Source organism: Manis javanica, chromosome 7 (genome assembly GCF_040802235.1).
Source record: "Manis javanica isolate MJ-LG chromosome 7, MJ_LKY, whole genome shotgun sequence".
Lineage (NCBI taxonomy): Eukaryota > Metazoa > Chordata > Mammalia > Pholidota > Manidae > Manis > Manis javanica.
Window position 1 is genome coordinate 24,238,132 of NC_133162.1, and position 15,399 is coordinate 24,253,530.

At 37.7% G+C, this 15,399-nt stretch overlaps 1 long non-coding RNA gene across 1 annotated transcript; it reads left to right on the forward strand.

Annotated features, from left to right (window-relative positions):
- Positions 1-55: 55 nt before the first annotated feature.
- LOC140850356 (uncharacterized) lies at positions 56-15,218 on the forward strand. The gene is made up of 2 exons (XR_012133046.1): positions 56-930; positions 13,430-15,218. It is a non-coding gene; the product is annotated as an uncharacterized lncRNA (long non-coding RNA).
- Positions 15,219-15,399: the final 181 nt, after the last annotated feature.

Below are 15,399 nucleotides of genomic sequence, written 5' to 3' on the forward strand. Positions count from 1 at the left end.
CCTGAGCGCCTGGCTGGCGCCTGGCGCTGGTGTTACGTGAACGCTAGCGTTGGTCGCTCCTCGACGATTGCAACCCGTGTGCCCTTCAAGTCCCAAATCCTTGCCCGCCCACGACTTTGGTGGAGTTACCCCCATGGGCAGATGTTGTCTCCATTCTGGATTTAGGAAAATTTGTAAGGAGTGAAAGTTGAGCTGTCCTGGTTGGAGCCCGAAAATGGCCTTTTTCGCTCTCAAACTGGTCCCGGAGTGCAGTGACAGAGGAGTATGTATGGTGGCTGGAAGCACTGGAGTCACAGCTTACCAGCTCCGTGACCTTTGGCGGGTAACCTCTCCAAGCTTCAAGTTTCTTCGTTGTGAAATGAAGATCCTAACAGTCCCTGTCTTGGGGATTGTGGCCAGGAGTAAATGCATCAATGGATGTACGCCCTTTGTACGGTTCCTGCACCGACAAAGGCTTAATTTTAATTCTCTCAGCCGTTGTTACAGCCATGCAGGTAAGATAGACATAGATACGTAAAAATTGTGTAAGCCCACTTATAGAGTGATGGCCGAGACTCTTCCTTGGGGGTCATCTACCTCATCCCGGCCATTTTCACAGCCATAATCCTGGTGCCACCCTTCCTGAGTCCATCCAAACAACTTCCTAAGGCCTTCTCTTCTTGACCAGCCTCCAGCCCCCCTTGCACAGCACTAATGGAAGACTGCTTGGTGGGGCGAAGTGGACTTTGACTCGAATCTGTCAGATGGTGACCTGCCTTCCTCTCCTCCACCAGAAGGGAGATCTTTCAGGGCAGCGACTTGTTGCATATCATGGTATACAAGAACTTGACTACCAACGTTCCTGCCATATAAAAGGGAGGCAGATCCCCTGAAAGAATGAGTGAAGGTTATCTGGAACAGAGACCATGTTGTTGTCTACATGATGCCCATGTAAGTCCCCAACCATTTCCCTCCAGCACCAAAATGGCATAACAAACCCTCTGCCAGTAAGAGGGTTATGATGGTTTCATTTCTCAAGTTTTCTCTATATTTTAAAATAGCTTTATTGAGGTATAATTGATATACAATATATTGTACATATTTAAAATATACACTTTTATATTTTGACAAATGTATATACCTGTGAACAATACCATAATTAATCTACTTTAATAAGTATTTGTTTAAGTGGCACTAGATTGTAAAGATAATCCATTCTCACTGTGGATAATGAAGAAATGCACAATGAATAAAATTAGAGGTACTATATATAATTCTACCATCCAGAGATAACCAATGATAAGATTTTATTATATTTCCAAACAGGGTTTTTTGGCTGTGTTAATTTTTTTTTACATGGATAAAATTATACTGCATATAAAGGCTTGTATCCTGTACTTTTCATATTCTGCCATGATTACTAATTGTTTTCTCCCATCATGAGATATTTAGAGTGCTTACAACTTTTCTCTACTCCAGATAAAACATTGATAAGTATCTTTGTATCTTTGTTCACAAATCGTTTTCCACATATATAATTATTTCCTTAGGATAAATTACCAGAAGTAGATTTGGGTCAAAGGGTATAAATCTGTTTCCTTTTTTGTTCTTTTCAAAATAGAAAAACCTTACTGTTTTCTCAAACTTAAAGTATAACCTTGTTGTAAATTAATTCAAATAATACATGAATGATAAACTAGGAAGCTGTCTGTAATTCTCTCCTGCTTACCCCCTACTCAACTTCACCACCAACCTAACCACTGCTAAAAGTTAAGCTTATGAGCATGAGAGAACTTTTAGCGGTACAAAAATGTTCTAAAATTGGATTGTGGTAATGATTGCACAACTGTATACATTTACTAAAAATCATTGGATTGTATATTTAAAATAGGTGAATTTTATAGTATGTGAATTATACCACAATAAAGCTACTTTAAAAAAGTTAGATATAAATATATACATATAGGTATATAATTATATTTTTTTATACATATACTTTTTTAATATGAAAATAGTATCCACTGTAGATGCTGGACATCTTTGCATGCTAGCACAGATAGGTCCATCCAATCCTTTTAAATAGGTGCATAGAGTCTCTAGGTATATAGCTCTGCCATAATTTATTTAAACATTTCTCTATTAGTAGACATTTAGGTGGTTTCCAAGTTTTTGTCATCATAAACAACACTGCGGTGAGCATGCATACACAAGCATCTTTGTGTATTTGTTGGATTATATTTCCTTAAGATACAGTTCAAGATGTGGGATTGCTGAGTCAGACTATATTCAAGAAGTTTTTACCTGTATTGCCAGATTGGCCTCTAGAAAGGTTGTACTAATTTATACTCCTACTAACAATGTATGAGTGCCAGTTGTACCACACCCTCAATAGCACTCAGTCATTATGCCATCCTTTTAATCTTTGCCAAGCTGATGGCCTAAAATAACCTCTCATTTACAATTCTCTAATTATTAGTAATGTAATACATTTTGATATGTATATTGGCCACTTTTATTTCTTATTTTATGAATTGCCTCATTGTATCAATGAATACTTCCAAGTAATAGTTATGCATTATTGTTAGTATTGTCTAAATGAGGTGATCAAGTCTAACATACTGTGGTGAAATCATAATGGAGTACAGAACCTTATACACTTTTTCCGTGAAGTTATAGCCATAGAAATTATTTAGTAATACCAGGTGAGATGTCATTTAGACAGATTCAGATTTTCCCAGTAATGCCCATGATGTCTAGATGCTTATGTTATTTGTAAATCATAGTTTGGCTTCCTTGAATTTTTAAACCTTTAAAAGTGAAGTTTAGTGGCCATGTATTCATTTTATATACAACTTTTGGCTCCACTCAGCTTAAAAATAGTTTAAGACATTCTCACCAACAGCTTGGTGGGGGAAGAACTAGCTTCACAGTTTACCAGGTAACTAAACTGCATGGATAAGGATATCATTAAAAATTGAAAATTGAGTATATATTGAGTGCTTATGACATACCAGGCACTGTGCTAAGTGGTTCACACACATCATCTCATTTAAACCTCATACGAGCCCCATGAGGTAGGTACCATGATAACCCCTGTGTAAAAGCAAGGGAAACTAAGACAGAGTTAAATAGCACAGTCATGGCCTCAGATAATAATGGCAGATTTAAACTTGAATCTGAATCTTGGTAAGCCAACTCCCTACCATTTAACAGTTCCACTACCACTGTCTCCGTAACCTTACTGATCTTCTGTAATAGGATTGTTGACACTGCTATTTCTTTCTCCTTCCCTTGTTAACTTAAAAACAGTACTATTGCCACTGTTAGCTCCCCAGTATGTACATGTATGAGTATGTGTATGTGGGTATATGTGCGTATGTATGTTTATATATGAAGATGTATGTGAGTATGTGTATATGTGTGAGTGTGTGGAAGAGTGTGAAAGTGTATAATGTGTGTTTGTGGATGAGCGTGTGTGTATGTGTGTGAATATATATGTGTTCCCTATATATATATATATATATATATATAGGTATGTATGTGGGTATATTTGTGTGTGAGCATGTGTAAATCTATGTGTGTGTTTCTTCCTCTAGACTGAGAGCACTTTGAGAGGATGGACTGTGTCATGCTCATCCTTACATCCTGCATCTAATCCAATGTCTTCCTATTCTATAAATTTTTGTTTAATGGTGAATGGAATGAAAGAAGTCTATACCTAGTAAAAGCAAATTACATGTCAATTCCTTTCCCCTTCCTTATTTCTAATTCAGGCAGTAAATTTACTAGTAAATTCTTAAAATGCTACTGCATAGGTCGGTTACATGGAACCAGCAAATTCCTCTGGTGTTCAAGTACTCTCTGATGTAAATACAATTTCCTGTCCTTATAGAGTTATACTTTTAGAATGGAATTTTTCAGGTATTTTAGGAAAGTAACCTGCAATGACAATTGACCATTACGAAAATTTTGCTTCTGAAATAGGATTGTGTGCCATTCAGAAAGTTCCAAATCAGATTTTGGTCATTTTTTTCCTATTTAAAAAGTAAACAAATTACCTTATTTAAGCTACTTTTGTTTTAAGGAGGGAATCTAAAAATCCTCCCTCCTACTTCATCTCTCTTTCTGAGTCATGCAGACTTGTTACACTGACTCCCACTCTCTCCTCATCCTAATACTTCTGCTGTAATGAATCATAGCATTTGTCAGTGTAATGACAAGCCTTAACGCATTCAAATCTTAAGAAATTAAAAATTAAAAAGCATACAGACACACTTCTTTTACAAGTGGTGTTCAAGTTCCAGTTTAAAAATCTAGACACCATAAGATCTTTTGAAGTTTAAGGGCTTGAATAGACAATATTTCTTTCATTCAGATGTTAACTAGCTGTGGCATTCAAGCAACCAGCCCTTTGGGATTGATGAAAGCCTCTGCGCTCTTCTTCTGCTCCATGCTTTTATGTATTTACATTTCTTCTATCTTTGTTTCTTATGACATACGTTGGATGTGATGGTTCTGCATACTGGCTCAAAATTTTTTGTCCTGTCATTAACTAGCTCTGTAGGCAAGTCACTACTCTACACTTTGAGGTTTACATGAGTCTCACGTTTAACAGAGGTGCCTTCAGGGAGGTAAGATTTCTGTAGGAGTTTGTTTCTTCAAAATGATCATAGGATCTCTAAGCCCTTGCAAATGTAAAATTCTGTTTTCACTGTACCCCTAACTTAGCTGCCTTATATACAAAAAAATTGTGTCCATTTTTCTGGTACAATTGTGGTAAATAAATGCAGTTATGAATTTCAAAAAGAAGGGCATGCCTGTCAAAAGTCATGGAGGATCCTGTTTCCCCTGAAAACTATTCTTGGGAGAATGCTTAAGAAATTTACTTGGTGAGATGAGAGAGCCTGCCACATGCATTGGGGAAGAGGAGGGCTTTTTTCAGAGTAATGTCAGACAGTTTGGCTATGTTCCAAACAAAACGTTCAGGTTTTCCTTGTAAAGAAGGAACATCCCAGTCCTTACTACCATCTTGTATCTTTCTCATTTCCTCTTGCAATCCTTCAGAACCTAGCACCTCTCCAAGTTTTTAATGGAGAGGTTATAACTGTGCATTCAGTTGCACAAAACTCTCTCAGCAATTACAAACCATAATATGTGGCTTACTGCAGTAAATTATTAACACAATCAAAGGACACTGCCTATTTGTCTGGGAAATCACAATCTTTTCTGTTTCCAAGTCTCGTGTTTCATTTCTGCATGAGGAAACTAACCAATATAGATTCCTATTAAAAGCATATGTACTCTCAAGCTTTTCTCCACGTGAAGTTCATAACATAGCCATGTCTAACAAAAATGAACAATTTATTTGTGATTGAGGGTTCAGCTGAATTTTAAAAATGTATATATTCCTGAGTTGACTCTTTACATTACTATTTAGAATTGCTACCTTTCATTCAGTCCTTCATTCAACATAGTCTGTTTTCTACCTTATGCCAGGCAATAATATCCTAGGGACGGGGGAATCAGAAACAAAACAGACTCAAAAAATCCCCCCAAAACCTGCAGCCTCTTGGAACTTACATTCTAGGTGGTTAAGTGGGATTTAGACAAATAATAAAGAAGAAATATAATCTTCTAACCCAGTGACTCTCAACTAGGGATGATTTTGCCCACCTCATCACCCCTGGATATTTGGCAATTTCTACAGACATTTTTGGTTAGAACAACTGGGTGATGAGAGTGCTACTGGCATCTGGTGGGTAGAGTCCAGGAATGCTGCTAAACACCCTCCTGTGCGCAAGACAGTCCTCCTCCCCACCTCCAATACAGAATTTTCCAGCTGAGATTGGGAAACACTGTACTAATCTTCAGTATTAGAAGTGAGGATTTGCTTACTCTTGAGGGGATAATGCCTGGAAGAGGGCTTAAGCAGAGGCATCTTCCAGATGCTGACTGCTTGGGTAAGTTTATTATGCAAAAATTCACCAAACTCTACTTTCTGATTTGTGCATTTTTCTATATATAACATATAGCCACTATATCCCTTGAAATTCCTTCCATCAAGAGGTGAGGGGTCTATATCCCCTCCCCTTGAATCTTGGATCTGTGACTGCTTAACCAATATAATACAGTAGAAATGACACCATGCCCGTTTCCAGGTCCAGAATGTGAGAGATTAGCAGTTTCCACTTCTTGTCACTTGGGACACTCACTCTAGAAACACAGCCACCATGCTCTGAGGAAGCGTAAACAACCCATGGAGAGGCCCATGTGGAGAGACCTGTGTGGAAAGGAACAGAGACCCAGGCCTTCAATCCTGGTTGAGCTCCCTCCTTGAAAGCTAGAATCAGCTTGCCAGACATAGGAGTGAACCGTCTTGAAGTTAATCTTCCAGCCTCTGGTCAAACTGCTCCAGCTGACATCAAGTGGAGAAGAGCCAATTCTTCCCACTGAGCCCTGCCCAAATTACTACAGAGTTTTTAATGGGCTAATGTGTTTTGTGTTTTGCACAAGAATATCCAGTGTTTCTCAAACATTTTTAACCCCAGAATCTGTGAAGTGCCATCTTGCAAGATTGGTGTTCAGTGGGCCAATACTTTAAGAAAACCAGGCTAAGTTTTCGGTAAATAACTGAAATACACATTAAATACTAAATTAAAATTTCAGAGTTAATAGCAGCATATTTTTAACTAGAAAATTTATACATAATATTCTTGATCCTGATAATGAAGTGAAACACCATAAATTTGCCTAATGAAAATGTTCTAATTATTTGAAAATTTTTAATGGTAGTTAAAAAGCTTAGATGACATCTCAGTAGTTATTTCATAGTCCCTGGAGGTCATAATCAACGGTTACATAAGTTAGAAAAAAACAACCTAAATTCTGTTTTTACTGAGAAAGTAATAGTAAGAATGTATACTCCAATGTAGATTGGCATGTTATAGAGTGCTTTCCATGTTTCCTGAAATGCTCACTTGAACTATACAACATACTTCTAATATACTGATACAAAGTTGCCTAATTATTTGTCTAAGACTTAAAAACAGCATTGGACAAACAAAAGTGGATAAATTGAGTAGTTATATCATGTTTCATGTCTAGTCTAACTCAAGTTTATTCTTTATTGTCATCATCCAAAATCTAATAGAGATTTTGTTTTGGTTGTTTTATCAAAGACCAAATCCCACCCTGCCGCCCTCCTAGTCCCCACATACTGTTCCCCTATGTCTTGACTCAAAAGTATCACTTTAGCACAAGGGAATTTTGAAATAAAAACCAAACCATAATATCAAAGCACAGTATTGTGCAGGCTAGGATACTGACCAGTTTCCCAGTACCCGTTGTCATCACTCTCCTATAGCCCTGGAGACCCTCTACTAGAACCTAACCTCTGGAGACTGAGTTCTTCTATCAGTCTTCTTTATTCCACTATCACCCTGGATCACCTGTGCCTTGATTTCCCTCCCATGACCTTGCTACCAAGTCTTATCCTCCCTGTTCTGGACCTGATTGCTGGAAGCATTGTCTTGTTTGAACTTTCATGTTCAAGCTGTGCTGACTATAATCACCTCACTCCCTTCTCTTTGGCTTGTAAAGACCACTTGTTTGGCTTTTGTGTCCACACAAAAGCACACCACCAAAGGGCTAGGGAAAAGATGAAATCAAGCCCACATTTCAGTAACTACTCTGAGTGCCTCTGAGTCTGTCAGCCCAAAAGGACACCTTTTTCTGTTCTTTTTTTCCCCCCCCTTTTTCTTGTTTTAACCAAAATGATTTATAAGCAGTGGTAGCCCTAGCCTCTAATATAGAACTCAGTGACATTATTTCAATATCTGAGATGTTCTCTTTCTGTTACCTTTTCTATTACTGTAAGCTCTGTCCTATTCCACAGCATTTCAACATGTCCTTTAGATTTGACTGAGTGACTGCTAAAAACCACTGTGCCCTCTAGTTCAGAGTCTATATTCCATTCTTGCTATCTCCTTCTTCTTAGGGACCTAGTGCCCTGTCCCTCCACCAAGAGGCTGTTGTAAGTCCCTTGCTGTACAGAAGCTCATGTTCTTCCTGACCTGCCTGGACACTGTCCCATTTTACAGTAGCCTCTCTCAGAGATTCCCAAATACCCAGATACATTTGAAAGGTAAATCCTATTAACCTCTATTACAACTTCTAAAATAATTGAAAACTATGATCACTTTTTAATTGAAGTCATTTTCTTCAGAGAAAATCTAAAATAATTGTACCATGGTGTATAATCCTGTTGAAGGCAAGAGAAGATGGATGTCCTAGCTCAGAGGCAAATCAGCCCTGCTTCTGCCTTTCTGTCGTAGTCAGGCCCTCAAAAGATAGTTTATCCCCACCTGCGTGAGGGAGACTCTTCTTTACTCAGTTTACCCACTCAAATGCTAATCTCTCCCAGAGATACCCTCACAGACACACCCAGAATTCTTTTTTTCTAAATTAAAAAAAAGTTTTACCAGCTAACTTGGCATCCTTTAACCCAGTCAAATTGATACATAAAATTGTGTTGAGTGGAAGAAGCCAGACAAAAAAAAGGACATTCCATTTACACAGAATGGAGACTAAAATGTAAACTAAACTATAGTGATAAAAAGCACACCAATGTTTGTCTGAGGCATGGAGGGGCACATGGAAACTTTGGGGGATAATAAATACGTTCATTATTTTGATTATGGTGATGGATGCACAGATGAATATGTATGTCAAAACTTTCCAAATTGTACATTTTAAACATATGCAATTTATTGTGTCCGTTATACTTCAATGAAACTGAAAAGTACACTTTAATGATATTATCTCCTCAATTAATAACTATAATCAATTATTGTAAACTTGCACCTTATTCAAAGTCAGCTCAGAGGTTTGCCTTAATAATATTAACAATAAATCCAGGTTTACATTACTGCTCTGCAGCTAACTTAAGTTGACACTCAAGATCCCTAAGAAAAATAAGAAGTGATACTTCACTGGTAATTGAAAACTGAAAATCCATTATAGGAAAGAAAAATGGTAGCATGGTGGGGGTGACCTGAACAGGTTTTAATATCCTCATCATCCCCTTTGGCAACCACTCCCTCCATTCTCCAACAGGACAAATAGCATAGACACCATTTTTCTCAATGTTAAGTAAAATGTTATGTAAACACAGCTTGAAGGTAAATAAATCCTCCAGCCTCCAGTCCCAACCCAGTAAGCTATGCCATAACCCCACCCCCACCCCCGCCCCTGTCCAACACACACAATTCTGATTCACTGCCTGAAGAGACCTCTTCCTTTTTGTGACCTTTCCTATAATATGGAAACCACTTTGGTGGTTTTTATACCTGTGATTAGCACCAATAATTATACTGAGATAGTAGAACATTTTGCTTCTAATCAGTATTCACTAGCTTTCTGAAAACATAGGCTTTAAGAGGAACCCTGGAAGTCCTTTGTTCCCATTGAAACTTTCTGCTGCACTCAGGAGACCATACTAATTCCATTCTACAGCTTTGCCTTTGAAATGTTTGCTGGTTCACATAACAACAAGGATTAGGGAATTATTTAAGGATAAAGACCGCTTTAAAGCCAAGTATTACTGCTATCCAACCCCAGAACCAATCTTGCTAAACCCACAAGCTCAGAAACACCAGCTCTCTTCCAGAGAGTTTTCCTTTGTCTTTCTCTCAAACTGCATGATTTACTTTCCCAAAAAGAGGTTATGTTCCATTATGTTTTGATAGCATCCAGATTCTCTAGATAAACTCATTTACAATGTGGTACAATCCTATAAACCAGGCCAACTAAGTTATTTTCAAATCACTCACCCTTTTATTGAGCTGGCAAAATAAGCTAGCTTGATTATTAATATTAAAGTGCTGTAAGGTGATGTGTTTCTTCGGCTTCAATAAAACATCATGTTTGTTAAAAAATGAGGGTTTCCGTGTAGTGGAAGTATTACTTGTTTGTGCACTGCACAGAAGGAAATGTTCCATATTCCCTTAATTCCCAAGGGCAGATAGCAAATTAATCAGAGGATTTAAAATTGCTTCACTAAAAGCCTCAAACAATGAGTAGGTGGAAGCAGAGTTAAAAAAAAAAGAACAGTAACATTTCTGATATAGAAGACATGTCATCTTTGCAATTTGCTTAACATGAGAAGGTACATGCTCAAGAAGACCAGCAATTAAATGTTGTTGGTAGATATTTTAATATGAGAAGCCAGAGTGGAGGAGCAAGAGCCAAAAGCCAGTATTGTTCTTGGCTGTTGTGGCTGTCTTTGGGAGGACCGTGTGGGCTTTACTGACAAATTTAAAAGTGTCACTGGGCCTGCAGGAAATGGGCTTTGCTAGAGAAGTGGGAAATGTACCACCCAGTTTCCCCTTGAGGACTGAAGGACTTATTCCCTCAGATGGGGGCAGACAGCTTTCTATGTCTTAACTTACTTCACTTGGCATAATACCATCAAGATTCATCTGTGCTGTTGCAACTGGTAGCATGTCCTCTCTCGTGGCTGAATAATATTCGTGTGTGTGTGTGTGTGTGTGTCTGTGTGTGTGTGTATACAACATCTTCTTTATCCATATCTTGGCTATTGTGAAATGGTTCCCAAAACCCTTGGTTTTCATCTTGTTTAAGAAAATAGTTAAACAACAAAACAGGATATAAAGTGAAAGATTACAATCCCACACCCCTATGTCCTTAGTTTCCCAGAGGAACCATTATTAACTATTGCTTATGTATCCTTCCAGAATTGTCCTAAAAGTCTACAACCATACACATATATGCAACTTTTTTGCACAAATGTTAGTAAATTATATAAAGTGCTATGCAACCTGATTGGTTTCATTTAAATATATTCTGTGTATCTTTTCATATCAGTACATACAGATTTCTTCTTAGTGGCTCCGTATTATCCATTCTGTAGATACCCGATACTTTTCAAGCCAGACTTTCCTACATGGTGGACTTAATCAGGGAAGACCCAACTTAAATTTGAAAAATTCCCCATATCAGTGTAAGAGGATGCCTCTTCCCTTGCATCCTTTTCAGCTGTGAGCATAACAAAATATTTCAATCTTTGCCAATAATCGTAAGTAGGAAATGGTACTTCACAGAGCCCCTGCAAACCCATGGGGTGCTTTTGTGTGAATTTCAATAAGGTGTCCCCTCTGAATGAATGAGTTTTTAGAAGTTCCTTTCTCTCCACCAAACCACCTAGGTAGACAGAGGCCATGCCAGAACATGGAATTTGCCATTCATAATTCCATTTTCATCCCACTCCCCCTCGGCCACTCACTAATACTCAAACTGAACAACTATACATGGCAGCTCTGGAAACTCATCTGAAATTGGATTCCTTTAACTATGAGTCTATACAACCCTTAGTATTTTTATCGGCCATTTGGTTTTCATTTTTTCTTTACGAAGAGCTGTTCTGAGTAGCTCAAAACCCAATGATGTTTTCATGAATCTCTAATATGCAGCAGTATAGATGGATAGTGAATGACAACATCATTTGGTACTTCATTTACTGTGTTAAAATAGGTTGTCTTTAAATTTAGTGATTCTAGGCCAATAGCTCATCTACCTCAACTAAAAGTGTGTATCCAAATATATGAAGTAACTCCTAGGTACTTGTTCTCTTTTAAGAGTACTAGAAATAATGAAAGTGAAAACAGGTAACATTAATCAAGTGAATCGTATATAGCGAGCAGATTAGGAGGCAGTATAGCTCAGAGGCCTCACACCCTCACTAGCTGTGCCTAACCTATGGATTCTGAGACCTCACTGACTCTGTTCTGGCCCCTGCTCTGCCCCTTACAAACTGTGCAACTTGGAGAATTTACTTAACCTCTCTGAAACTTAGGCTCCTCACCTTTAAAATGGGTATGATAATAATAATAGCACATTCCTGGTGGAGTTGTGGTAAAGATTAAATGATACAGTATCTGAAAAGCACTTAATATATCACTTGCTACTGATTAAGTGCTCAAAAATTGTGAGCTATGTTGACTGGGCATCTTATATACATTATATGACTCCTGATTTAACCAAACTTTAGTGACTGTCTATTGCCAGCACAATAATACTGTTTTTGCAACTGTGTTCCTTGGAGCTGTAGAAGCACTCAGGGGCTGGCACAGGGAGAGGACTGAAAGAGGGATAAGGCCAGCACAGCATCCAGGCTCCTCCTCTTCCATCAAAAGAGTTCCACTTCTGTCTTTAATACTGTGGTTCCACATGAAACTTAATATGGGAAAGAAAATTACAGTGAAACTTTCTTTGAGTCATTGAGGAGGGAAATCCTGGCATTCTAGGTCTTCCATAATTTGGCCTTAACCTACTTTTCCAGACTTATCTTCCTTGATACTCTGCCACAAACTTATCAACCTATTCAGTACGATGGCTTCTTTGCTGCCTGCACACTAGATTGCTTATTCCTTAGACATGGGCCCTTCAATATTTATCTCAGTGTTTTCAGAGACTAGCCGAGTGTCTGACACCTGTAAATATTTGTTAGCTCAATAAATGAATCAGCAGATGAACCCTCCACTTCAGTTAAATTTGTCTCTTAGACACTTCTCGAATGTATCTCATGTCCCTTTCCTGCTCTTCACTCACAAAGATTCCCTTGTCTGAATGGCTCCTCACCATCTTATCTCCACCAAGTTCTTAATTCAGTCTTTAGGACTAAAATCAAATGGCATGTTTGCTATATAAACCCAATCCTGGCTCTTCTGGTTGGAAGACCTCCCTCCCCTAAACTCGTGAGGTGTATGAGTTGCCTGTACATTCACTTAGCACTTTAGCATTGGTTACTTTATATGGATATTATCTGCATCTTACCTTCCTGTTGTGAAGAGCAGTAACCATGCCTTAGTCTTCTTTTTTCCTTCATTGCTTAGCTCAATCTCATATACAGTATATGCTCAATAAACATTTGAGGAGTGGATTAACCAATGAATAAACCAATGTGTGGTCCCTTGATATCCCAGCCAGTGTACCCCAAGAAAATTGGGATCATACAACAGGAAAGTGAGAGTAAGACATTGTTTCTCTAAAGTTTCGAACACTGGATTTTAGAAATGAGAACTCTTGCTCCTGGGGTAGGATGTTAAGAAAATCCTCAATTCCATACCTGCCCATTAACAACCATACAGATTTACAATAGTATAGGCTTAAATTCAGATTGAAAAGCAAAAATAAAAGGTAGTATTTTTTTAACTCTCTACTAACTACACAATAAATTAATATGTTTGGAAAGAAATCCTTGCTTTCTGCAGCACCTATGAAGTAGAAGCTATCTGGACAGCATGGACATCTATGAAGAACAGTGTGTCTCTTCCTGCATAACGAACCACCCCAAAACATGGTAATTAAAATATCAATGTTGTATTATATCTCATTGTTCTGTGTGTTTACAATCTGGGCTCCTCTTTCTCAGGCTCAACTGGGGTCACCAATGTGGCTGTAGTCATCTGACCCCCTGCCTGAAGCTGAAGGGTCCAAGACAGTCTCACTCATATGTCTGGCAGTGCTGTCCTTCATGCAGGCTGACCTGGGCTTCTGCACAGCATGGAGCACCTCAGGATGTCAAGACGACAAAAGCTGAAGGTCTTTTAAGGTCTAGATCCTGAAATTCATACAGCATTGCTTCTGTCACATTCTATTAGTCAAAGCAAGTCACAAAGCCAGTTCAGTTTCAAGTGGTGGAAAATCAGACTTCATTTTTTAATGGGAAGAGCAACAAAGCAACATTGCAAATGGGCATGGACATCGGAAAGTGGGATTCACTGGGGTGACGGGGGGTGCACAACATAATGATGTACCACAGGCAGCTCTATATACTTCATTAATATTGCTCATCCTATTTATACTCTCCCCCATTATTCTAGGGAGTGAGAACCACCTGAGTATTTTCAGTCAAACAAAAAATAGCTTCTGTGTTTTCTTTATTTAAAAAAAATGTATCGACCCAAGGGAGAAAATTTAGAAATCCTGTCAAAGCAAAGAAAATAGTCATCACCCATAATCCCACCCCCCACCAAAATAACCATTGTTAGGACTTAGATATCCATCCCAGGCTTTGTTCTAAAATATTGTTAATAATATATAGTCTACATAAACTACATATTATTTTACACTTTTTACCAGGATCTGTGCATGTACTTTGCATTGATTATCTCACTGAACACTCACCATAATCCTATGACATAGTTACTATTATTATCTCCATTTTACAGAAGAGGACATTGAAGCTCAGAGACAATAGCTAACTTGCCTAATGTCACATATATGTACATATATATGTATGAGTGTGTGTGTGTATATATATATATGTATATATATATCATACTATTGTAAACTCCCTTTTTCATATAATATTACATCATGTGAATTTCCTTACTTAATAGAATTTGAATGGATTAAATCAAAATTGAAAAGCAACAATGATTTTACAATATTTGAGAGTCTGGTTCCTGGCCATGGTTGACCTTTTGAGTCATTATTAAATATATATAAATTATCAAAATAATGATGTATGCCCTTCACTGCAAAATACTAGCTTTGAAATTTTAATCCTTTGTAAAAGCCTCAAGACTTGATTTTGGCAGAGTTGTTTGGTGGAGGAAATAACATGTGAATTTTTTAAATGTTATGACACATTTCCTTAAAGCCCAGCAGTAGGAGTGCAAAGTCGGAGCACATCCATTCCTCTAAGGACTCAAAGAGTAGGAAGTGAAATGAATGATGAGCATCATTAAGGGCCACGGTGAGACCAAAATTCTTCCCAAGTTCAAGGTGTTTGTGGTTCAATGCAAGATATTCAGTCTGACTGATCATCTAGCTCTTAGTAAATGAACATATTCTTCCAGTAACATGTGTCATACATTTCTATCTTTTATTTCTAAGTTTTATATATTCTAGGACAAAAGTTGGCAGGGGTTTGCATTAAGTGGGAGGGAAGTGAGTGAAGTGGCAGATGGAAACGTTTGGGAAGAGAAATTCAGCAAGGTCGCTTTACATGAAATCATAGATTAATAGCATGAAAAGATGTGAAATAGAAAATCTATTATGAGAAGCAATATAAATGTATATAACAAAATTATGTACTTTAGAATTACTTTGTAAATTTAGTGCTTATTTATTCTTGTTTGTGAGAGGATGACTGATTATGATTCACCTCAGTTCTAGCTATTGGAAATAAAAGATTCAGCATGCTTTTCTGGAAAGATTTTTTTTAAATGAAGCCCTTTAATCCAATTATTAAAATAGTTCTCATAGTTCTCATTTCTAACTAGCAATATAACAATAAAGACAAATTCATGTGTATGCTTTTTACTAATAAAGAGGAAGAGTTTGTGTAGGCCTGATGTAGCTTTTTATTTAACAGATATCATTGTGTTTTCAATT